The sequence below is a fragment of the Enhydra lutris genome, unplaced genomic scaffold, assembly GCF_002288905.1.
Source record: "Enhydra lutris kenyoni isolate GAN:26980312 unplaced genomic scaffold, ASM228890v2 scaffoldscaffold37, whole genome shotgun sequence".
Taxonomy (NCBI): Eukaryota; Metazoa; Chordata; class Mammalia; order Carnivora; family Mustelidae; genus Enhydra; species Enhydra lutris.
The window spans coordinates 17,218,189-17,243,804 of record NW_019154121.1 but is presented as its reverse complement, the minus strand read 5'-3'; the positions used below and the strand labels follow the sequence as shown (position 1 = coordinate 17,243,804).

At 44.7% G+C, this 25,616-nt stretch overlaps 1 pseudogene; it reads left to right on the top strand.

Moving 5' to 3' along the window:
• The first annotated feature begins 21,752 nt into the window (after positions 1-21,752).
• LOC111154381 lies at positions 21,753-22,297 on the top strand (annotated as a pseudogene).
• The last annotated feature ends 3,319 nt before the right edge of the window (positions 22,298-25,616 follow it).

The following is a 25,616-nucleotide window of genomic DNA, read 5'->3' as shown; positions in this document are numbered from 1 at the left end:
AAGCTCAAACACTAGTTAAAAGAATAACCAAACTTCAAAAACAGCTTTATAGTAAACAAAACACCACCTTTCCATAGCCCAGAGTTTCAGGTTCCCCTGTCCTACTTACCTCCACTATGAAGCTCATATGTTCCTGCCCTTGCTTTAGATTTTAGCGTAGCTTTATATTTCAATGTACAATCCAATTATAGCAGCAGGCTGAGTGATATGGCCAAAATTAGCCAAATAGTAAAGGAATAAAATGGCAGTCACTCAACAAGTGCTGGCCACATTGAATTAAAGTGAACAGTTTCAGTAATTTGGTTTCATAAGACTTGGAAAGTCCAAGGACCTAGGTCACTTCAAGCACTCCAGCTGTGTCTAATCAGTTCAATTCAACTCCATTCCATTCATTCAATAAGCCTTCATTGACGGCCTTTGATGCAGGACACTGCACTAGGATAGATGATACAAGGATGAACCTGGAGGACTAAAGAATATTTGAAGGGGAGGGGGGTGGGAGGTTGGGGGAGCCAGGTGGTGGGTATTAGAGAGAGCACGGATTGCATGGAGCACTGGGTGTGGTACAAAAACAATGAATACTGTTACACTGAAAAGAAATAAAAAATTTAAAAAAAAAAAAGAATATTTACAAAGGGCTAATCTTAAGTGAAAGCAGCTGCTGCCATGCCTGGTGTTAGATGCTACCTGGTCAGTGTTTGTTGAGTGAATGAATGATGAGTTTGCATATTCCTGTGATATTTACCTTTCTAAAAGAGCAGATACTCTGAGTCACAAACTTTATTTGAACCCTCGCTGTGCTACTTACTGAGTCTCAGTTTTCTCATCTGTAAAATGGTGATAATACTGCATTCCCTCCACCACCTCACCTTTCTTTTTTAAAAAAATAGTTTCTTGAACATTTACAGGAACCAAAGTTTTAAGAAAGTAAGAAGGAGTTTGGTGCTGGACGCACTACTAAATGATGGGTTTTAGAACTCCTCCTTGTACCCCTTCTTCCCAAGTCTTTGGGTTCTGGTCCTTAGAGCATGGACTGGTACAGAATCCTAACTGCAAAGCCGTCCTGCTTAGAGACTTTGGGCAAGTTGGTTCAACTCTCCAAGGCAGGTCCATTCCTCTGTAGAATAGAACAATAACAGTAGCTAACTCAGAGGATTGGTGTGAGGGCTAAGTAAGACAACATGTGGAAAGCCCCCTCTCTCAGTGCCTGGCACAGAATAAGCATTCAGTAAACAATAGTTCCCTTCCCTTATGCTGCTTCCTCCTTTTTGCCTTCACTCTAGCACACCAGGGTATCCAAACTCACTTCTCATCTTTCCACTGGGACCTTCCAGTCCATATTTAGTAAATGCTCCTGCCTGTACCACAGCAAAAACAAAAGCAGAAGGATCTCGCTCAACCTGAAATCTACCATCTGTTATAACTAGTGGTGCAACCACCCCACAGCACAGGAACCCCATCATGGGCCACCTAATTGCCAGGGACACAGATCCTGTACCAGTGAAGGTCATGGAAAGGAGAGGAATCACCCCAAGCCCTCTTTAACCCCAAAAGAGTTAACTCTTCAACTCAGCCCTGCCCCAACTGACCAGAGTAAGCTTAAAGAGAAACTCCATCTACTGGGAGATGATGAATCTGCGTGCAGGTCCTCGAAGGCACCCGTGGGCTCAGGGTGGCTGCTGCAGGAAGGAGGACTCCATTGCTGAGCTTGCAGCGCCACCTGGTGGAAATTCTGGCCAATGCAGTTACTTTAATCCCAGTGTCAAAAGCATCAACCTCAGGAGCGCAACAATTCCATCAGGGCCAACACTTAACAGGTTTCAACCATGGTTGTCTACCAGGGGAAACAGGCCCATTAGCCCTTTTCTTAGCAATCAACATATTCAACTACCATTCAGACCTTCTCCTGGGAAACTGTAGTGTGGGAAGTATGCAGGGGAAAGCCTTGTATGGACCGGAGTTCAAATCCTCCCATTCAAAACCTACTGAGCCCTACACCTACTGAGCGGCCTAAGGCAAGTTCCTGCTTAGCTTCCACATCTTCAGAATGGAGATAGTTTTACTGACCTGGCAAAGTTTGTAAAGTGTTTAATCAATTCTGTATGTAGAACAGCTGGAAATCAGTAAATGCTTGTTCATATATGCTACCACCACCACCAGCATAGACCACTGTGAGCTTACTGTATAGACAGTCTTCTAACCCAAAGCAAGGAAGGTTAATGTTGAAGTCAGTCTGTGGGTCCCATTCTCCTAAAGCTTGTGAAGTGTTTTTTTTGTTTGTTTGTTTTGTTTTTTTGTTGTTGTTTTTTTAAAGATTTTATTTCACAGAGAGAGATCACAAGTAGGCAGAGAAGCAGGCAGAGAGAGAGGGGGAAGCAGGCTCCCTGCGGAGCAGAAAGCCTGATGCGGGGCTCGATCCCGGGACCCTGAGATCAGGACCCGAGCCGAAGGCAGAGGCTTAACCCACTGAGCCACCCAGGCGCCCCTGTAAGTGTTTAAATAACTTCCCATCACTTTCCTCATAACCCTCTTCCCCAGAGACCCAAATTAAAAACCTCTTATTAGGACCCTTTTCTTTCCTTCTGTCTCACTATAAGAAACCACACAAGAATTCATGTAAGAGAGTGTTTAAGCTTTCAAAGAGTCAAACATAATGATCTCATGAAAAGAAAGTAACAATAAAAGGGCATAGACACTGCCTTGGCAACAGGCCCTGAGCACTGGGTGGTTGGTGAGTCTGTCTCCATAACTGACTGAAAGACTTGAAGAAGGAGGATCTGGTATCCTGACGGAAGTGTGGCATCAACCTGCAGTGTGAAAGCTAGAAAGGGATTCAAACACCATTTCTCCCAGCCCTTCATTTTACACAGGAGTAAACTAAGGCCCATGAAGAAGGAGCCTTGCGGAAATCACATGAAATTAATGACAACGATGGAGACAAAACCCAGATGTCTTAAGTACAGAGAGCAAGACGCTTTGACATATGAAAAAGGAGGTCTTTCAAAACAGCAGGGAAAAGAAAGATTAGCCACTAAATAGCACTGGGGTAACTAGCTGGCCATTTTAGAAAAGAAAATAAAGCTAAATTCTTACCTCACTTCTTATTCCAAAATTCCAAAGACACTTAAAAAAACATTTACATAAAAACAAAGAAACACAATTAGAGAAGCAACGGGGCGGTGGGCGGGGGGGATGAGTTAATAGTTTCATATACTTGGAGTGAAGAAACACCTTTCTAAGTTTGACATAGATCCCAGAAGCCCTAAAGGAAAAGACTGCTAAATCTGACTATATAAAATGTTTATACTTCAGCACAAAAAAATAAAGTTTAAAGAACACAAAAACGTGGGCGCCTCAGTGGCTCAGTGGGTTAAAGCCTCTGCCTTTGGCTCAGGTCATGATCCCTGATCCTGGGTCCTGGGATGGAGGGTCCTGGGATGGAGCTTGGGATGGAGTCCTGGGATGGAGGGTCCTGGGATGGAGCCCCGCATCTCATTGGGCTCCCTGAGCAGGGAGCCTGCTTCCCCTTCTCTCTCGGCCTGCCTCTGCTTACTTGGATCTCTCTCTATCAAATAAATAAATAAAATCTTATTAAAAAAAAAAAAGAACACAAAAACGTAGGAGAATATTGGCCACTCAATTGCTAGACAGAGGGCCAATTTCCTTACTATAAAACGAGTTTACAAATCAGTGAGGAAAGGTCACACAACCAAACAAAAATACTAACATCCAGTAAGTAGATATCAATATGCTCAGTTACACTCATAATCAAGAAAACACAAATTAAATCAACACGGGGATACCACTTTATATCTCTATCAGCTTGGCAAAATAAGTAAAGCTTAATAATGCTCACTACTGTCAAAGATGAGAGTAAAATAGGCACTTTCATACACAATAGAAGTATAAACTGGTCCAAGGTTTTAGAAGAACAATTTGGGAAAATCTACTTCCCCAATTCAAAGTGCAAATACCAGCCTCTTTTTTTGTTTTTATACACACAGGTCCTCACGTCCAGGTCCAGAATCTCCTCCCAGGAAGTTCAAGAGCTTCTGGGAAGGAAGGGGTGGCTGTCCGTCCTGCTCCTAACGTCCAGCAAAAAGAGATTTGGAAAATTAAATGTGTCTGCTCCTACGGGAGTTTCTCATTCCCCACGGCCCCAAATCACTGTGGACGGCTAGTTCCTGGGTGTTCCTTGGAGATTCTTGCCCACTGCATCTATCGCCCTTGTGGTCCTTGCCTCTGACAGTGGGATTCTTCCAGAGTGGGAGATGCCCACCTCCCAGCGCCAGCCCAGAGAAGCAGGCTCCTCCTCACACTGGGGCCCTCGAGGCTTTCCTGACACAACTACCTAAGTCCCCCTTTATTACACAGGAGGGGGGGGGTGTTCCAAGACCCCCAGTGGATGCCTGAAACCACAGGTAGTACCAAACCCTGTATATACTATGTTTTTTCCTGTACATGAACACTGAAAAAAAAAGGAAACCTCATTTAAAATGCAGCCGTAAGCCCAGAAGGGTGCGCTCTCACGCACACACCAATCCCACAGCCTATAGAACCAGCAGGAAGAACGAAAACAACCATTTCAACAAGGGAGGGCACATTCCAGAGGAATTTATCTCCTGCCTTTAAGCAAAGGAAGGAAGAGCAGAGCCCCCCCCCCCCCCCCCCCCCCCCGCCTCAGGAAGAGCGCCCAAACCACCGGCTGTGGCCACCCAGAGGGCCACCACCTCAAACTCTTGTCCTCCAGGGAACTTCTGTTCAGAACCACCCTCCCCGATTTCTGCCTAAAGCCTAATCAAAGCTGAACTTCCCTTTGTTTCTGTGGACTGGCCTACGGCCCACCACAGTCGGCTTGTCCCCAATGGCTGCTCCTCTGCTTTTCCTGGGCAAACTCATTCTTTTACTTAAATGAAGTTGGCCTTCGCCCTGTTAACACCACGTATGATAAAGTTTAATTTATAAATTAGACACAGTAAGAGATTAACAAAGACAGCTAATCATAAAATCAAACAATTATAAGAATATACTGTAATGAAAGTTATGTGAATGTGGTCTCTCTCTCTCTCTCTCTCTCTCCAGTTACCTTATGGTGGCTCGGGTCATGATGTCAGGGTGGTGGGATTGAGCCCCAAGTCGGGCTCTGTGCTCAGCATGGAGTCCCCTTCGAATTCTCTGTCTTCGCTCTCTCTCCCTCTCCCCCTCTCCTGCTCTGTCTCTCTGTCTCAAATAAATAAAATCTTTAAAAATAAATTAATTAATAAAATAAAATACCTTATGGTGCCCGACTCGCCCTTCTTCTTGCAATAACATTTGAAATACCATATCTGCAGGAGAAGATCACGTGAAGTGAGCGACCCAGGCGTTGTGACATCAGTATGACGTATTCGGATGATTCCTCAGGAGGAGGGCGGTCTGCTTCCAGACCACGGTTGACCAGGAGTAATGAAACCAGGGAAAGCAAAACTGCAGCTACGGGAGAGGGCTACATTCCCCTTTCAGGGGCTGGAGGGTGCCTCCCAGTGCGGAGGCGAGGTCCAGCGTCTGTCCTTCCAGGGCTGGGAGGGGTGGTCCTCTGCACCCATGGAAACATGCCCCAAAGGGCTTGGGAGTAGGCAGTGCTCAGGTGTTGTAACAGATCTGGCCGCTGCCAGAGCAGCTGGTGTTGGACCCAGAGGTTCTTTGAAAGTCTGCGAGCTCCTGGGTTACAGCCAGAACACAGGGTTCCATGCAGGTGCTACAGGCTCAGCTGTTGGCTCGAGCCATGCCCCCGGAAAGCAAGGGAGCCGCCCGAGAGCTGGTTCCTGCACACTCATCACTCTTCCACATCACTAGGATCACCCAAATCTACCCCCCAAAGCTCTCCCTGACCTGAATCTCAGGCAGAAGGTGAGAGCAGGAAGGAAAGGAGAGAGAACCTCCTGCTTCCCAGAGGGACTACATTTTTTTTTAATGTTATGTTAATCACCATACAATACATCATTAGTTTTTGATGCAGTGCTCCATGAGTCATTGTTTGCGTAAAACAATGCTGCATGCAATCCATGCCCTCCTTAATACCCACCATGGGGCTGACCCATATCCCACCCCCCCTCCCCTCTAAAACCCTCAGTTTGGGGGCACCTGGGTGTCTCAGTGGGTTAAAGCCTCTGGCTTCAGCTCAGGTCATGATCCCAGGGTCCTGGGATGGAGCCCCACATCTGGGTCTCTGCTCAGCAGGGAGCCTGCCTCCCCCTCTCTCTCTGTCTGCCTCTCTGCCTACTTGTGATTTCTCTGTCAAATAAATAAACAAAATCTTTTTTAAAAATAAAAATAAAATAAAATAAAAAATAAAACCCTCAGTTTGTTTCTCAGAATCCATAGTCTCTCCTTATACCAGAAATTTGATTTGTAGGAATTTGCCTTACAGAAATACTTGAACAAGGACACAATGATAGCCTTCGCAGCAGAAAACTGGAAACAGCCTGAATGTCCGTAAGTATGAGAGTGGTACTGTGTCACAGAGCATTAAGAGCAACGCGGAAGATTTATGTTTACTGATGTGAAAAGGTATTCAAGATTCTCTAGTAACAGAGAAAAAGCCATACTGCAAAGCATTTTTATAATATTCTCTCTCATTTTTAAGAGATTCTCTATAAAAATAACAAACACTCTAAGCCAGGTACTCCAAGTGCCTTGCATATATTAATGCATTTACCCCTCATAATGACCCTATGGTGTAGGTGTCCATTTTACACCTAGGGAAACTGAGGACCAGGGAGGTCACGTAACTGCAGTGAGCCCATAAAGCTAACAGGGTCTCAGAGTTGTCACGGGAACCCAGGCAGGCTGGCTCCAGGTCCAGCATCTCAGCACCACATCTCCTTTTTCTCCGTAGGTGGGTCTGCCCACACTTGTTCGTTAAGAAACCCAAGAGAAGGGGCACCTGGGTGGCTCAGTGGGTTAAGCCACTGCCTTCAGCTCAGGTCGTGATCTCAGGATCCTGGGATCGAGCCCCACATCAGGTTCCCTGCTTGGCGGGAAGCCTGCTTCTCCCTCTCTCACTCCCCGTGCTTGTGTTCCCTCTCTCGCTGTGTCTCTCTCTGTCAAATAAATAAATAAAATCTTTTTTAAAAAAAGAAAAGAAAAGAAACCCAAGAAAATTCTTAACACTAGTTACCTCCGGGAATGAGGATTAAGAAACTGAAGGAATAGAAGGAGAACTTTTACCTTTTAATATATGGCCTTTGACTATTTTTATATTAAGCATGCATTGCCTTCCCAATATAGACACATGTACATATATTTGTTGTTTACAATGAGTCTCTAGACTTGGACTGATGCCATCACCCACCTTGAGCCTCATCCCACTGATACTCCCTACACCGATTTGCTAAAATCCTACTCAGCTTTTGCTCACTCATCCATTAACACCAAATCTGCTCTGAGGGCCGGGCCTGCTCACTGGATGCACTATCCTACCTTACTTAAAACCTCCAAAGACTGTCACCGGTTGTGACAAAGTCTGTAAGCACTTCATACACAAACTTGGTCCTTCAGTAACACTCAACAGTTATTCCCTGCTCACAGCTTTCTTTTTTTTTTTTTTTTAAGACCTTATTTATGTATTTGACAGACAGAGATCACAAGTAGGCAGAGAGGCAGGCAGAGAGAGAGGAGGAAGCAGGCTCCCCACTGAGCAGAGAGCCCGAGGCAGGGCTCCATCCAAGGACCCTGAGATCATGACCTGAGCCGAAGGCAGAGGCTTTAACCCACTGAGCCACCCAGGCACCCCTGCTCACAGATTTCTGTCACTACCTTCCCATCTGTCGCCTCTTCCCAATTGCTCTTACCCAGCCATCCATTTCCACCCCCACTTGTGGGACTCTTACTCATCTTTTAATGACCATTTGAGAAGAAGTACTCCAGTCTGGCAGCTCTCCCCAAACTCCTCACTGATGTCCCTTCCCCATCAAGAATGAGTTTGGTGCCTCTCCTCCTGCTCCCATAAACCTTGCTTGTGTCTCAACCCTGGACTTCATGCCTCATTTTCAATGCCTGCTACATACACCTGTCTCCTGTGAGCTCTGTGAGAGTTCTGTGCTCGTCCTTGCTTCCCAAGCAGCTAGCATAGGACCTGGTAAAATATAGATGCTCAAGAACATTAGGGAACTAGGGGCATCTGTCTTGCTCAGTTGGTGAAGCATGTGACTCTTGATCTCGGGGTCATGAGTTTGAGCCCCATGCTGAGTGTAGAGGTTGCTTAAAAATAAAATCTTTAAAAAAAGAACACTTGGGAGCTAATAGAAAATACTAAAAATAATAGTTAGCCCTGTCAATTGCCAGGGTATGGCCAGGTAATTAACCCTTTGCCTGGATTAACTCTCAGTTAATCCTCACAGAAGCCTTATAATGGAGGAACTATAATTACAGTTCTAGCGAAGAGGTCTTTTAAAAACATAAAATGAATATGTCATTTGCTTAAATTCACAAAGCTGGCAAGTAGTAGGGGTCAGACATGGAGCCGGGCATGTGACCTCAGAACCATGTGCTGAGCCCCTGTGCTACAGTTGCTTCTTGATGGAGAACTAACCTAATTCCAGGCTTCTAACTCCTCTCCAGACCACCCACCACTCCCTAAGCTCTGACTTGGGAATGTAGCACCCATGAAGCCTACGCTTTATGGAATACATAGAGATGCCATTTCTTTGTCCTTTCCAAGCTCCCAAAGGAGAAGCCAAATATTGTCATTTGTGCTACCTCAGTGATCAGCCAGATCCCAGAGCCCAGGAGCTAGCACTGAGGTGTGTATCTGCAGGAGGAAGGAAGGGAGGGAGGAACAGAGAAAGGAAGGTATCTCACCTCTTCTGAGTCGGTTGTCCCGGTAAAAAAACAACCTCAAAACAACACCTCAGCCTCTTTGCTATTTTTTTTTTCTTTCTAAAGAGAATAGGGTGATCCTACTTCCAGAATTTCTAGCTGTATCAAAGCACCTCAGAACTGACACTACAGCACCCCCTTGTGTTCAGAAGCCATTAAGTCACCCCAGTGGAAGCCTGTAAATAAGATAGTCCCTTTTTTCCAGTTTGATGAATGTTAATGACCACACACACACACACACACACAGTCATATATACCCCACCCCTTTACACAATGCCATTGGGCGGTGCACACAGTGTGCTCTGCCTACATTCCCTGTCAGTAAAGGACTTGTCACCCAGCTGCGGGGAGTGCACAGCCATTGACAGCCTTTTGGTGTCAGCCCCAGAAATTACCTCTGCTGCAGAGAGCTGCCTTGCCCAAGGTCACGTTCTTCCTAGGGAGACTCACATACAATGAATGACGGAGGCAGTGATGTAAAACTGGTGATCCTGACCCAAGTAAAGACACCTCTGAAGAGCCATTCTCGCTCCAGAGCGCCCCCTGGGTTGGCGGAGGCTGTCCCTGGACCTGCATGTCAAAGGCTTCCCCCTGACCCCAGTCCCGCTACCTACTACCCCTCTTTTCCATAGGTGTCTATCTGGAGGTCACATCTACACACTACACTCCATCATGGAATCTATTCCCACAACACTGTCTCTGAAATGTGGAAGTATCTCTATTTATTGGTCTATTCAAGAAGAATTTACTAATTCTTAATTACTTAATTAAGAAATAAATTAAACACAAGACTGAATTCCCTATTTCTATAATCTGGAGCTTAAATGAGTCTAAATTCAGCTTCTGATTCCACAGCTGATTATAGGTAAGCAAGACTACAAATAAAACAGGTGAACTAGTTCAAGTACCAAAACCCTCTCTGAGGTCTTGAAGTAACCAAAAGAAATAGAACATCAGGGCCACACTGATATTTTACCAATGTCGTGTGACCTGCCAAACATGGGGAAAGGTGATGGGTATTTCTCACATGGATTCAAGAGTACATTTTGAAAAAGAAAAAAAAAATTTAAGTTAGAAGGAAAAAAAAAAAAAGACCTTTCCCATGACAAGATCTTGTTACCGTTCTTGACTTTAGCCCCTTTCCTTAACCAAAAACCAAAGCAATTAAGGACTTCCTGAGGAGGTATCAGATGCCACCAATACTCTGACCCCTAACTCAGAGATGCAGGTCCTAGGAATTCCCCACCTATTTTCTGAATGTGAGCTCCTCAAATCTTCCATCATGCATTTCAACATTAGGGCCCCGGAGCATCTTCACTCAGCGCCAGCTTCACAAATCCCAATATCGTACAGACTGCATATCACCTAGCAGGAGGAGAAAGCCAGACATTCTAAGGGCATGCATGTTGCTGTAGTAGCTCTGAATGGTTAACAAAATGCAGAACTGTAAGACATGTAACATCACTGAGTAGACACCCACTGTTCCTGTCTATCCAGCACCTGCACACCTTCTAAGTCTAGGGTACATCCGCTTCTTCAGGGAAATACTCTCTTCTTGCTCTAACTGCATGGTTCTCACTGGGCTCTTAGGTCTGTATGTGATTCCATCACCTCTGTCAGCACCAGCATTGAGGAGGGTGTGGATTCACCAACCCTTGGAGGAAAACTATAGCAGAATGCACCCCAGTAAGAAAAATCCAGAGTAGTAAGAGCAGCTGGTTTGTTACAGTCTAAACAAGTCACCCACCTCTCTGGGTCTTCTCTGTTTGCAACAGGAGTAAAAACAGTCCCCATTTTATGGCCCTACTATGTGCTAGGTGCCGTGCTTGGGCCAAACTTAGCCTGCTGCCCTTACTTCTCTCAGCGACTCAGGGAGGCAGTTATGAATTACCACCATTTTATAGATGAGAAAGTGCTGGCTTAGAGAGGCTAAGCAACTTGCCCAGTGTCATGGAGCTGGGAACGGGCAGGGCTCATATTTGAACCCAGGCTTGTTGCTGTCACGATAAAGTCCAGCTTCTTTACTTCCCATAGTGTCATCTCTTAATAGCGCTTCCCAAGTTCTTAAAAGAGTGCATGTGAAAATTCTTCCTAGCACACCACGAGTCATTACAGACACTCAAAAAATGCTGGAAGAGAAGGTAGCCCGGTGGAACAGTATCTATTCAGCGGAAACTTGCACAATGGACCGCACAGCCCAGCCCACCACCATCACGGACCCGAACCTGTCAGTAAAGATGATTGAGTCACAATGAATATGGAAGAGGCAGGGTAAGCTTCCTCACCCAGATCACCTCTCACAGAAAGAGTGTTTAGGAGGTGATTTTGGGTACTACTGAGACCAAAGAGTGCCTGAGAATTTCTCCCCTGCCACTCTGGCTCTTCAATTCAATGAACACCCTCGCTTTCTCTCTGCCTCTGGTTCATGTATTTTCATCACATCCCTATGCTCCTGTGATTGATGTTCTTTGGAATAAATGATCTGCCTCCCAGTCACTAATTGCCTGCGTTTCAGGAATTTCTTCTGTGGTCACAGAAAAGTCAATGAGTCATCACTCACCCCACCTCAGCGTCCTTCCAAGACAAAATTGAAGGAGCGAGGCCAGAGCAATAGTATTTTATCGACAGGTTTATGCGAGCAAAGACAATGAAGCTTCTAACCAACCTAAGAAATGAGAATCATGAAGAAACTAATACTCATGGTCCATATCCAGCATATCTGACATCTGGTGGGGATCAGTGTTTAACGTCTCCTTCCTCCATAAAATAAATTTAACTTCAATAATAATCATGAAATAAAACAATCAGGATGATAAAACAAAAAATGCAAACAATAAAAATGTTCTTTTTTGGCAGTATGTATATCCACGCATGTCCTCAAAATTAAAACTCAAATAATTAAAGTAGAAAAGGGAGCAAGTATGGGCACTTCCTATTTATGTCAGCTACTTTAAAAGAGAGGGTTGTAAACATGTAAAGAAATGTTTTCTGGAGACCAAACTGCACAATTTTCCAAGAATGATTGGCACAGAAAAGGAGGGAACTGGAGTAACTCAAGCTCTATTTCTTCGTCTTTCAGTCACAGTCATATTCATTTTTATTCTGAATCTACTGCTTAAAGGCAGAAATACGCACCTGAAATGGACTAACACAATTTCACGGGGTTTCGAATTTACTTTCCAAACCCACAAGTGTAGCTAAGTTCATGTGTGTCACGGGACCATGGGATACTTGGAAGTTCTCCAAATTAATTTCCACATAAGTTACAATTTTTAATGAATGATAAGTAACAAAAATGTACTAGATGATGCATATATACGTGTGCATATTGAAATTATTCAAACTCCACAGTAGCCACAGTGGGTTTTTTCTTTTTTCAGGGACAAATATGTTGTAACTGACATTGTTTAGAATTGTTAGTTTATGGTGACAACAAAAAGCAAACCAATTTCTAGACAGCTTTATTACTGCTTATAAATTCTCCACAGACAGCTGCTCACACATCAACACCCCCCCCTTGTTACATCACTGTTATTTGGTTACTGTGTTTAGATTCCTGCTGTGTCCACAAACCACGCTGCATATTCTAAATATGCTACTTTATTTAACCCTTACAAAAATCTCGTTAGATGAATTAATACACTGAGGATGTTGCCAAGCACACAGTAGGAACTCAAGGAACCTTAGTTCTCATCTTCATCATCATTACCCATCCCCCTTAATCATTTGAAGCCAAGGCACAGAGAGGCTAAGTAATTTACTTAGAGTGACCCAGCTGGTAAAGAGCAGAACCAGAATGAGAATTCCAATCTGCCTGACTTCAAAAGTGAATTCTGTCCACAACATTTGACTAAACATGCTCAGTCTGGGTATTGTGTAGCAGAAAGTGAAGTTGCCTGCCTTCCACAGGTTTGAATAGATCCTGGGTTCAATAGGTCCCAAACACTTGTGTTCAGCTAATTCCTTCTCACACTAGTTTTTCTTAATATCTGACATTCAGCCATTCATCTTTCTTTTCAGTTTTTTAATTTTTTATGTAAGTTTCATTTTATTTTAATTTAATATTCTATTTTATCTTAATACCAGTTAGCTAATATACAGTGTTATATTAGTTTCGGGTGTACAATATAATAATTCAACACTTCCATACATCACCCAGTGCTCATCACAAGAGCCCACCTTAATCACCCATCACCTATTTCACCCATCCCCCTCCTCCCCTCTGGTAACCATCAGTTTGTTCTCTATAGCTAAGAGTCTGTTTCTTGGTTTGTCTCTCTCTCTCTCTCTTACTTTTTTCCCCCTTTGATTATTTGTTCTGTCTTTCCAATTTTAAGTAACAGGCACAGCATTTGTTAGAGCTTGAATATTTCTGTGATCATTGGATAAATGTGTGTCCCACCCTCTGGCTGACAGCTGCAAAAGGGCAGAGTGGGACCACATCTGCTTTGTTCCCAGAGTTTTCCCAGCACTGAGCAGGGTCCTAGAAAGTTATAGGCATCAAAAATGCATAAGTTGCATGAATAAAGAACGAATGACTGCCAGAGCTTTTTCAAGTGTATTTTCAGATTAAACGGGGTCCTCACAACAGGACGGTGAGGTGGATGCTATTTTGCTTATTCATAAATGAAAAAAATGAAGATTGAGAAAAGAAACTTCCATCCCAAGATTCTTCACTTGAGTTGCTTTCTTGTTATTTCCCTTAATTTCAGACCCCTTTGGCCTTCCTTCACACCTGCCTGGAAACCTGCAGGAACCCAGCACGTGCCTCCTTGGTTTCTGTATGTTTAACTCCTATTTCCCTTGCCTGTGATCCCAGCTACACTGTGAGCTCTGTAAGGGCAGGGACTGTGTCTTGCTATCTGTTGGAACCTCAGCACTTGTAACAATGTTTTATATATGTATTATATGTAACATATTGTATATCTAAAATACATGTATAATACGAACAGGGGTATACGCGATAAATGATAGCCTGAATCTAAGTCTGCCTTCTGTCCTCCATGTGTTCTTGGACAAGTCCCTTAAACTCTCTGAGCCCCGTTTACTCATAGATAAAATGGAGATAATCATACCTCCTTGTGAAGTTTCCATAAGGATTAACAAGGCTAGGGTAACTAGAATAGATCCTGACACCTAATTAGAGCCCAAAAGATGATGAATGCTTATCTTCCCTGCCCCGTTCAGCTGCAGGCACAGAGGCCCTTGTGACCTACCTCTAGTCGTGGTGAGAGGAGGCCGTAACACTTACAGGTAGTTTGGCCCAACTAGGGTAGGACCCACAGAGGCATTTAGGGACCACAGCTCACGTAGTAATTAAGACTGCCCCTTCGCCTCCTGGGACCCAGAAGGAATGAGTATTGTCACTGCAAGCACTTACTCAGAGATTCAAGTTCTGAACACTTTCTCCTCAGAGGAAGAGACACGAGCTGGGGCCACTGGTCTGTGGGGTTCAAGGCTCAATAAGCTCAATGCCACATACCATAGGAGCACAAAGCCCTCGAGCCCTGGGGAGAGAAGTGGGGCTTTCATCTCCTAGCCTCCACTCCTTTCCCTTCTAGGCACCTGCTTTCCCATACTTCTCTCTACGTGACACCGCTTTTGCCAGAATGGAAGCTTTCCTCTTCTCTGAGTTCACAAGGATACCTCCCCACACCTGTGTCTATGTAGGCTGCTTGCCTTAGCGGGAGATCTGGGGGGGAGAGGGGGTGACACAGCACAGCACAGAAGCAGCCCCCAGTGGAATGGTCAGCATCTTCTCACTGCTTCCTTGAGGCACTTGGCCACAGAACCTCAAGGATCCTTTGGCTCACTTGCTTCCAGTTTCTCTAGTCTCAACTCATTCCTCCTCCTTTCTTGGCCCCCTCCCTCACCCCAACAGCTGTCCTCATCTCATCCTCTACCCCAGAAACTCCATATTTTCCTCCCGTTATATCCAAAACTATAGAACCAAAGTTTTCAAGTCACTAGAATGAACAAAACACCTGCCCCTGAGTATCACCTGCTCTCTTTACAGGTATAGGGAATATACAAACAGCAAATTATTTTCAGGGGCACATTTCATAAACATTATAGCCTCCTTAGTTGCAGCAGCTCTGAGACTCTACCTTGACCCGTTTCTTATCACTAACCTCGAGGTGCTTCTAGCCACCCCTCCCTCCTGGCAGGGTCCAAACACTGGCATTTAAGTCTCCAGTACTAACGTACCCCTTACTCAGAGGATCCATGAGCTTCAACTCAATGCAGCATTTATAAATTGCCAGGTACTCTCAAAGAAAATGCAGAGAATATTAAGCAACACTGCCTCTCTTAAAGAACCTGCATTCTAGCAAGACAGGTATGTACACAGCTGGACTGGATACAATTTGCTTTCAGTCAGTTTTATGTGTCAATTACCACAAGCTCATTTCTTTCCTAGACACAGTTCTGAAGTTTGTTTTATTTCTCTTCTAGCTAGTCTCCATGCTTCTCTCTCCCTTTCATGATGAGGCTAGCTACCTTGAGACTAGCTAAAAGAAAAGGCTTGAGTGGGGGGGGGGACCTCTACCCTTAATCTGATATTTGCTTAATGTCTTAAATCTTTATGTGCCTTGTAATCCAAATTTTCCCAGCCACATCTTCCTCTATTACATAGAACCAATCGGCTTCCATGGACCTCCGAAGCAAGAGCAAGAGCAAGAAGTAAACTTCTACTGTGTCGAAACGTTGCATGCCTGGGTGAGTTACACACTATGGCATGCCTAGCCTGCACGTGCTAGTTTTAAAACCATGTGCAATACAAGACAAAATGAAGTAAATGCTAGGTAGAGATATAAGTCACATGCTTTGAAGAGCACAGTTGAAGAAATGATATTTTCTGCTTAGTATTTATTGTTTAGTTTATCAGATTTTTATCCTCACAATAACACCACTGAGTATATTTTCTCGCCTTTGTATAGCTCAGGAGAGTGAGATTTGAAAAATGAAGGAATTTGTGCAGCAGTAAGTTAGCATAAAGTTAGCAAAGCTGACTTTAAGTGGAAATAGGATACAAATTTAAGTGCTGCTTTAAAACCCATAGTCTTTTCATGACACTATGTTACTCATTGGAGTGGAGGTCCAAGGTGACTTGCCGTGGAGCTGGTAAATGAACTGTGCCTGAGACAATGAACAGGCTATAAAACCCATTATCAGAGGTGGTCTAAGGTATTTCACTGATATCACACTCTTATGCAAATAAGCTTTGGATAAGTGACCCAGAGTTATGTCATAGTGGCTACAAAAACTGGAAGCAAACCTTATTTAATTCATAAAGCCACATTCTGGACAGGTAATTAATATTCTTGAGTGGAGCATGCATTTGTCCTCTTCTTCTGGGTACGCAGTCATTGGGAGGATGGGCCCACCCACCATCTGTCTGGGTAAGTGCTAACTGCCAAAATCCGGGGGCTGGAGCTCTTAACGGAGTGCGGACGCTAGTATCAGCAGTTGACTTGAGCGTCCTCGTACAGAACACACTAATTAAGAGAACTAATTAGGCTTCCACTAGATCCCCGTGGGGTTCATTAAAGGAAAATCTTGTAAAATATTTCATCCCAGAACATGTATTTGGATAATCCAGAAGAGTGATTTAATTAGAGGATTAAAACTCATTGAAGTAGATTCCAGAATGGAACTGTTTCTGTCAAAACAACATGGGGATCACTATCTCAGGGTTAAAAAAAAAAAAAGACCAGTGTCCTCTGCCTTCCTTTCTAATGGGTGGATGGCTGCAGTTACTCATTTCTTAAGGTTCAAGCATATAAGATTAATTTTCATTGAGTCTTTCCTGCCATAATTAAACCACATCAATAATAAAGATCTCAGTTCCTCCTCCCAGTGTTGCAAAACTGTGAAGTCATTGGGGACCTGGACCGTCCCACAAAATTCTTGTTCAAGGTCACCCTTGCACTGGAGCTTTGTGTGTCCCCTTCCAAATTATGAGCCAAACACAAATGATGTCACATAAAATTAATGCCAACCCAGCACCTGGTATATTTTGGTATAACCCAGAATCTAAAATGCTCCAAGTGATGGAAGAATACCCTTGAAATTTGTATGGGTCCCATAGAGCCCCAAGCTTCAAATTCTGCTACGAGTGAGGTTGGAGTCATAGTAATGATCAGAATCCAAACTCCACTCTTTCCTGCCTCGACTTGTGTATGCGAACCTCAACTTCTACAAAATAACTTCCAGAATCTAAGAATTCTCAAGACATGTCTAACCTGTGCTCTGGAGCAAAGCCAAGTTACCCCCGTATGAGTGCCTCCGTGTCACTCCTCTTCCCACCCCTCTTCTCCACTTTCCAAAAACTCGGACCCGGAACCAATGGTGACTGAATGAGGAAACAAACTGAAATAGTAGGCACCACACTTACTCAAACTTGCTCCTCCTTTCAACCAGCCTTCCTTTATCCAGAACTTCCCCCCTTCGAGGCAAGGTCCTTTAAAGGCCTCCTGAGACCCTCAGGCAAACTGGCTTCTACAAGCCAGGCATCTCCCAGGTAGCAGACAACTTTCTTAGACTAGTCCAGACTGATGTTCCTTTCACACATTCACACACATACCCTACCTTTATATCATTTATCAGAGCCCCCTCCTCCAATTTATTTATTGTGTAGTTAATTAATTAAACTATGTGTCCCAGGGCACCTGGCTGGATCAGGCAGTAGAACATGTGACTCTTGACCTCAGGGTTGTAAGTTTGAGGCCCACACTGGGTGTAGAGATTACCTAAAAATAAAGTTGTTGTTGTTGTTGTTTTTTAAGATTTTTTTTTTAATTTGACAGAAAGAGAGATCACAAGTAGGCAGAGAGGCAGGCAGAGAGAGGGGGGGAAGCAGGCTCCCCGCCGAGCAGAGAGCCCGATGCGGGGCTCGATCTCAGGACCCTGGGATCATGACCTGAGCCGAAGGCAGACGCTTAACACTCTGAGCCACCCAGGTGCCCCCATTTTTGTTTTTTGGTTTTTTTTTTTTTAAAGCATCTGTACTACTATAATCTCCAGGGAGGAACTGAACCTGTCCATTTCGCTCACCACTGCATCTCCCACTACTCAGCACAGAGCCTGGCAAACACAGGAGTCACTCAGCAAACAGTTATTGAGTGAAAAGGCTCAGTCTTGGAATGCTTCCTTTTTCCTTTCCCCTTGCCTGGCTTGTAACCGCCTATGCTGTAGAAGACTAGTGAGTGTGGCCAGGAATTACTGTAAAGAGGAAGGGATTTCCCTGTCGCTAGAAAATGGAACTTCTGCTTAAATTATTAGGCATTGTCACCTCCAATGTGCCAAGCACCTTCTAAGCATTCATTCAATCCTCATAATAGCACATAACACTGTGAGGTAGATCTTACTATTATTTATATTTCATGGACGAGAGGACAAAAACAGAGATGTTAAGTAGCTTGTTCAAATGGTAAGAACTAGCAAGTGCTCACCCAAAGAACAAATAATCCAATCAAGAAATGGGCAGAGGACATGAACAGACATTTCTGCAAAGAAGACATCCAGATGGCCAACAGACACATGAAAAAGTGCTCCATATCACTCGGCATCAGGGAAATACAAACCAAAACCACAATGAGATACCACCTCACACCAGTCAGAATGGCTAAAATTAACAAGTCAGGAAATGACAGATGCTGGCGAGGATGCGGAGAAAGGCGAACCCTCCTACACTGTTGGTGGGAATGCAAGCTGGTGCAACCACTCTGGAAAACAGCATGGAGGTTCCTCAAAAAGTTGAAAATAGAGCTACCTTATGACCCAGCAATTGCACTACTGGTATTTACCCTAAAGATACAAACGTATTGATCCGAAGGGGCACATGCACCTGAATGTTTATAGCAGCAATGTCCACAATAGCCAAACTATGGAAAGAACCTAGATGTCCATCAACAGATGAATGGATAAAGAAGATGTGATATATATATACAATAGAATACTATGCAGCCATCAAAAGAAATGAAATCTTGCCATTTGTGACTGGATGGAAATGGATGGAACTAGAGGGTATTATGCTGAGCAAAGTAAGTCAATCAGAGAAAGAAAATTATCATATGATCTCCCTGATATGAGGAAGTAGAGAGGCAATGTGGGGTGTTTGGGGGGTAGGAAAGGAATAAATGAAACAAGATGGGATCGGGAGGAAGACAAACCATAAGAGACTCCTAATGTCACAAAACAAACTGAGGGTGGTGGGGGGGGCAGAGGGATAGGGAGAGGGTGGTGGGGTTATGGACATTGAGGAGGGTGTGTGATATGGTGAGTGCTGTGAAGTATGTAAACCTGGCGATTCACAGACCTGTACCCCTGGGGCTAATAATACATTATATGTTTTTAAAAAAATTTAAAAATTAATAATAATTTTAAAAAAGAGACTCTTAATCTCACAAAACAAACTGAGGGTTGGCCGGGGGGAGGGGATAGGGAGAGGTAGTGGGGTTATGGACATTGGGGAGGGTACCTGTACGCCTGGGGCTAATAATACATTATATGTTTATAAAAAAATAAAGAACTAGCAAGTGCTGGTGCAGGTAGAGCCACTATGTCTGCTCAAGCCTTGATATGAAGGTTCTGCTGCGGAATGGTTGCCCTAGGTCTATGTGGCCACACCTGCATTGCCCCTGCTGGATAAGTCTATGCAGAACAAAAAGTGAGGTCAGGGGGCCCCTGGGTGGCTCAGCTGGTTAAATGTCTGCCTTTTGGCTCAGGTCATGATCTCAGGATCTTGGGAATTGAATCCTGCATCAGGCTCATTGGGGTCCTGAGCAGGGAGCCTGCTTCTCCCTCTTCCTCTGCCCCTCACCCTTCGTGCACTCTCTCTCTCTCTCTCTCTCTCTCACACACACACTTGCTCTCTCTCTCAAATAAATAAAATCTTTTTTTTTAATTGAAGTCCGTTTTTTGGGAATTTTAATGGCACAAAGATCCTTGGTTTTCTCAGACCCAAGACGAGGAGAAATGGTCATGGTAGGGACTCCCACACAAACCCCAGCATGGCCCCGCAGGGATTCCCTAACCGTCACAGCGGAGACGCCCAGTGACAGTGGACCGTCTCCCACACCACCTGTCAGTAGAAGCCACAGTGATGGCCCACCGGGGGTGGGCAGAGGGGAGACCAGTTGGACGAGCGACTGCCTTTGCTAATCAATACCACACAGCTAGGCATGAATTCCCAGACTGCCTATCCATCTGCATCAAACCGCAGAAGGACAAAAAGCACAGAGGATCATACATGGGAAGTTTTATGAGCCTGACCTACAAGGGAAACATACTGTTTCCACCCACATTCCACCACCTAAAACTCAGTCACATGAACACATCTAATGGCAAGCCAGGAGTGGAAAGCATAACTTTGGAGCAGTTGAGGCCTGCAGAGCTTCCCAGTGCGCACCCAGCATGGCTCTACAGTCTGGTCTACAAGCAGAGAAGGTGGAGAACTACAACAGTTTCCGTTTGGCTGTTGCCAGGGTGGACAAATTTTAAGAGAAGAAGAAAACAAATCTGTTCCCGTTACCTCCGTGCCAATGAAGCTACCAACAAAAGATGGAGTCATTCACCAGTGTTGCCACTAGATGGCACTTTAAGCCTTTGGATTCCCCAAGTTTCCATCTGGGGTGCTTTTCAGTGAAGCAGGATAAAAAGATTATCCAGTCCTCCGAACAAAGATATAAATGGCCTTATTCTTCCTGGCCTCACCAAAGAGTGGGTCTGGGCCTGCCTTCTCCTGAGAAAGATTAGCAACCAAGAGTAAAGAGAAGTCAGTGCTGTTAAGCAGGACGTAGAAGACGTCTGCAGGAGGCAGAGACATCGAGCCCTCCAGGCCTGGCCAGAGTTCCAGGGCTGCCCTGAATGCTCAGGGCTTGTCACCTCACACTAACTCCGTTGCCTCATCTGTGAAGTGAAGACTATAACATTACTGGGGAGTGTAATGCAGGTTCTTGGCTTTTCAAACACTTTCACAAACACCCTCTACCTTGTCCCCACGTCCCACCAAGGTCAGCATTAGGCATTACTGATCCCACTCTGCAGTTGGGGAAACTAAGGGACTACAGTGAAAATTAACTTGCCCAAGATCACAAGGCATTGGGGGCAGATGCAGAACTTGTGACCTCTTCCACTGCATTCTGTAAATCACGGCCAATGCTTTGACTCCCTTGCTATTTACTACCACATAAGAAAGTAAGCAGGACAAGTAAGGTCATCACTGTATTCTCTTCAGAGAGGAAAAAACTGAGCTTCGGGGGGGTTAATCGACCTGCCCATTTTGGCAGGGCTACAACTATAATTCACATTTCCAGATTTCCTCATAAAAGAGGCTTTTTAAAACCTTAACACAAAAGACTACTATTGGCCAAAAGGGCTGATTCTCTGCACTCGCTGCCACACTGAGTATAAATATTTATGTTCTTCTTAGATGTTTAGAAAAGACCTTTTTCCTCTCTTCCATCAGATATGACCCTGTAATTTTGGCCAATGTCGAGATTAGCCCTGCCTTTTACATGCTTTAGTTGAAGATTTTGTCAACTATGTGAATACCAAAAAAAAGGAAAACAAGAAAGCTGTTAACAGCGGCTGAGGAAAAAGCAGGTAATAGAACAGGCAGCCAGGCTTCCACCGTCTCTCTAAGAAGCATGTGGCACAGAGCAGTGGTTCTCAAACTGAGCTCCAGCTGTGGCCCAGCTGCCCCCGCCACCTCAGCGAGTGTCGGTGGAGCTGGGCTGTTTTTCAAGCCCCCCACTCTCAACCCAGGTGGTTCTGAGGATCAGCCAGGATGGAGGACCATTCTACTCTCCAAGGCAAGTTCATGATTTGTTCCTGTGTTTGAAACTTTTACCTTAGCTGAAAGGAAATAAAAATCTCACTCAGAAGAAATGATGGTGGCCTTGCAGACCCCGCCACGCCAGAACCCCTCACACCACCCAGCCCCGGTCATCCCCACTTTGTTCTTTGACATCCGCCTTAGTCAGCGAGCCCTTGGGCCGTGTCTCCTTGGAGATGTTTGCAGACAAAGTTCCAAAGACAGCAGAGTACTTTTGCACTCTGAACACTGAGGAGAAAGACTTGGTTCTAAAGGTTCCTGCTTTCACAGGATGATTCCGGGGTTTCTGTGCCAGGGTGGTGGCTTCATGGCCATTAACGGCCCTGGAGGCAAGTCCATGTATGGGGAGAAAACTGGTGGTGAGAATTTCATCCTGAAGCATATGGCTCCTGGCATCTTATCCACGGCAACTGCTGGACCCAGCACAACCATCTCCCAGGTTTTCATCCACACAGCCGACTCTGAGGGTTGGGTGGTGAGCATGTGGTCTCGGGTAAAGTGAAAGAGGGCACGAATATTGTGCAAGGCATGGAGCGCTTTGGGTGCAGGAACCTCAAGACCAGTGAGAAGATCGCCGTCACTAACTGTGGACAAACCTGATGCATTTGACTTGTGTTCTACCTTAACTAGCAGACCATTCCTTCTGCGGCTCAGGAGGGCACCCCTCACCCCCATCTGCTCAAAATATCCCATAGTCCTTGCGCTCTCCCCACACCTCTATGGGTCCCACGTTCTCCTTACTCCCCTCAAAGTCCAGCTGTGCTGCAGAATTAAGTTTATGATTATGAAATAAAACTAAATTATGAAATAAAAACTAAGTAAGAAAGAAAGAGAGAAAAGAAGGAAGGAAGGAAGGAAGAAAGGAAGGATGGAAGGAAGGAAGGAAGGAAGGAAGGAAGGAAGGAAGGAAGAAAGAAAGAAAGAAAGAAAGAAAGAAAGAAAGAAAGAAAGAAAGAAAGAAAAAATAACATCAAACTGACCTAAAAGTCAGCTACAAGTATTGGTGGTAGAGCAGGGAAACCACTGAATAGCCAACAGGACTAGGACCTTCCTCAGACTTCAGATAAAATAGAAAAAAGTTCACAGCTAAAGAGGGGATTGTGTTCTCTGACCACGGGATTTTCAGATCCTGCTAATAGTTACCGGTGCCTCGCACGTGACAGACACTATGCTGGAGACTGTTGGTATTTTAGTTCGTCTTACGACCACCATGCGGGGACAGCAGTGTTCCCATTTGATAAATGATGAGATCACACTCTCAAAAATGGTCAAGGGCCTGACTCACTCCGCGCTTAAGAGTAACAGGGTTGTTTTCCTCCAAGTGTTAGAAATAACAATACTCACCCTTGCCTGGCCCTTTGCCAGTAGCCATATCTGTGATTTCTAATCATCATACCGACCTTGGAAAGCAAGGAATATTCGTACTCCCACTCTCCAGGTGAGAAAACCAATACTTGGAAAAGTCCCATTCCTCTTCCAGTGGCATCCCTGAAAGACAGCCACAGAGTTCAGCACAGGTCAGCCTGGTCTGTGCCGAGTGCGGTATGGCAAGGCCAGGCCCAGGGCCGCCGCTCTCATCGCATCTGGGATTGTTCCCATCTCCCACTGTCTTCCAACTTGCTATCAGCACTAGGTGTGTGCTCGCACAGGAGCAAAGGTAGGCCCGTGCACGGAGTCATGGCCCTGCTCCTAGAGAGGCTAGTAATAAAGTCAGGCCGCCCCTCTTCCTGTTCCCTCAGGCCATTGTGTGGGCAAGAGCGGCTTTTCTTACAATGTTCTGGCGGCAGCCGAGACCCAGGCCTGTGCCAAAGTGATTCAGAGTCTGTCTGAGTTCTGGGCTACTGTTCAAATGCGTCCCAAGTTTCTCTCAGCCATTTTATCCCCTGCCCTGCATTGAAGTCCTGTTGTTATGGACAGAATTGATTAAGAGATCAGACTCTGAGCAGCATTCTGCACCCAGGCCTCGGGCGTCCAGGGGCCCCCTGGGAACAGCACTGACTGTCCACCACGGGCCCTCAGACAGGGGCCTGCTCCCCGCCAGGAGAAAGGCCAGCCACACGGAGCTGAAAAGACGCACACTCCCTCCTGCTGCTGTTGGGAGTCCTTTGTTTTATCCTCAGGGCAAAGCCTCACTCTGCCCGTCGCTCCTCTATGAACCAGCTCATGCGAAGGGACCGGTTCATCACCGATTGTGAGTCATAGTGGGGGGATCGGCCCTTCTCAGAGCCAGAACTTCCCATGACCTTTCATACCCGAGACGAAAATCCAGGGGCATCCAGAGCCCTTCTTCACTGGATGCAGAGAAGGGAGGGAACCAAGAAGTCCTAGCTCTCTGCTGAGGTCTCTTTGGGCAATAATGGCAACCATAATAGTTGCCCTTTAGAAGGGGTCTTTGTACAATGCTAGGGTCTCTGTATATGTCACCTGCAGCCACAGCACCATGTGATATCATCATGCCATGCAACAGAGGGAAAAACTGAGGTTCTGGTTTAGTAATCTGCCCAAGGGCACACAGCTAAAAGAGAAAGGCAGGAGCGGTCAGCTTGTCGGACTAAGAAGGCTCCAAAAATGCCCCTCAACATTCAGACCACCTGACTCATGTAGCCAGGACCCACTTACCAGCAGGTGGGAGTAACCTGCTAGACCAGGGACTAGGACAGAAAGGAACAAGAAATAAGTTAGATCCATCAAGGGAGCTGCTCCCCCTGAAAAGTAAGGAGCCCCAGTCTTAGTCCGCTTGGGCTGCTATACCAAAGTCCACAGACTGGGTGGCTCAAACAACAGACATTTATTTCTCATAGTTCTAGAGGCTGAAAGTCCAAGATCAGGGTGCCAGTGAGGTCGTGTCCTTGGTGAAGGTGTTTCTCCTGGTTTATGGACAGCGGTCTTCTTTCTGTGTCTTCACATGACTGAAAGTGAGATAGCTCTCTGGCCTCTTCTGATAAAGGCACGAACCCCATTCATAAGAGCTCCATTCTAAGGACATCATCACCACCTAAAGGCCTTCACCTTGAACACTAGCCATTCTAATGGGTGTGAGGTATTTCATTATAGTTTTGATATCCATTTCCTTGATGTTTAGTGGTGTTGAGCCCCTTTTCACATACCTGTTGGCCTCTTGTATGTCTGGAGATAGATGTGTTCAGGTCTTTTGCCCATTTTTAAATTGAGTTATTTGTTGTTTTGTTATTGACTTGTTGGAGTTCCTTACAAATTTTGGATATTTACCCCTTACCAGATGTATTGCTTGCAAATATTTTCTCCCATTCCATAGTTGCTTTTTTACCATGTTGATTTTTTTTTTCTGTGCAGAAGTTTTTTAGTTTGATTCAGTTTCTATTTCTGTAAAAAAAATGCCATTGAAAATTTGATAGGGATTGCATTAAATTTGTAAATTGGCTTGAGTAGTATAGACATTTTAACAATATTAACTCTTCTGACTCATGAATACAGGGTATCTTTCCATTTATTTGTATCCTCTTCAATTTCTTTCATCAAAGTCTTATAGTTTTCCCTGTACATATCTTTCATCTCCTTGGTTAATTTTATTCCTATGTATTTTATTATTTTTTATGCTATTATAAATGAGATTATTTTCTTTATTTCTTTTTTAGATGGATAGTTCACTGTTAATGTATAGAAACACAACTGATTTTCATATGTTGATTTTGCACCCTGTAGTTTTATAGACTTTGTTTATTAGTTTTAACAGGTTTTTTTGGTGGAGACTTTAGGGTTTTATATATATATAGTATTATGTCATCTGCAAATAGAAAGAAATTTACTTCTTTTCTGATTTGATATCTTTTGTTTCTTTTTCTTGCCTGATTGCTCTAGCTAAGACCTCCAGTAATATGTTGAACAGGAGTGGGGAAAGTGGGCATCCTTGTGTTGTTCCTGATCTTAAAGGAAAAGCTTT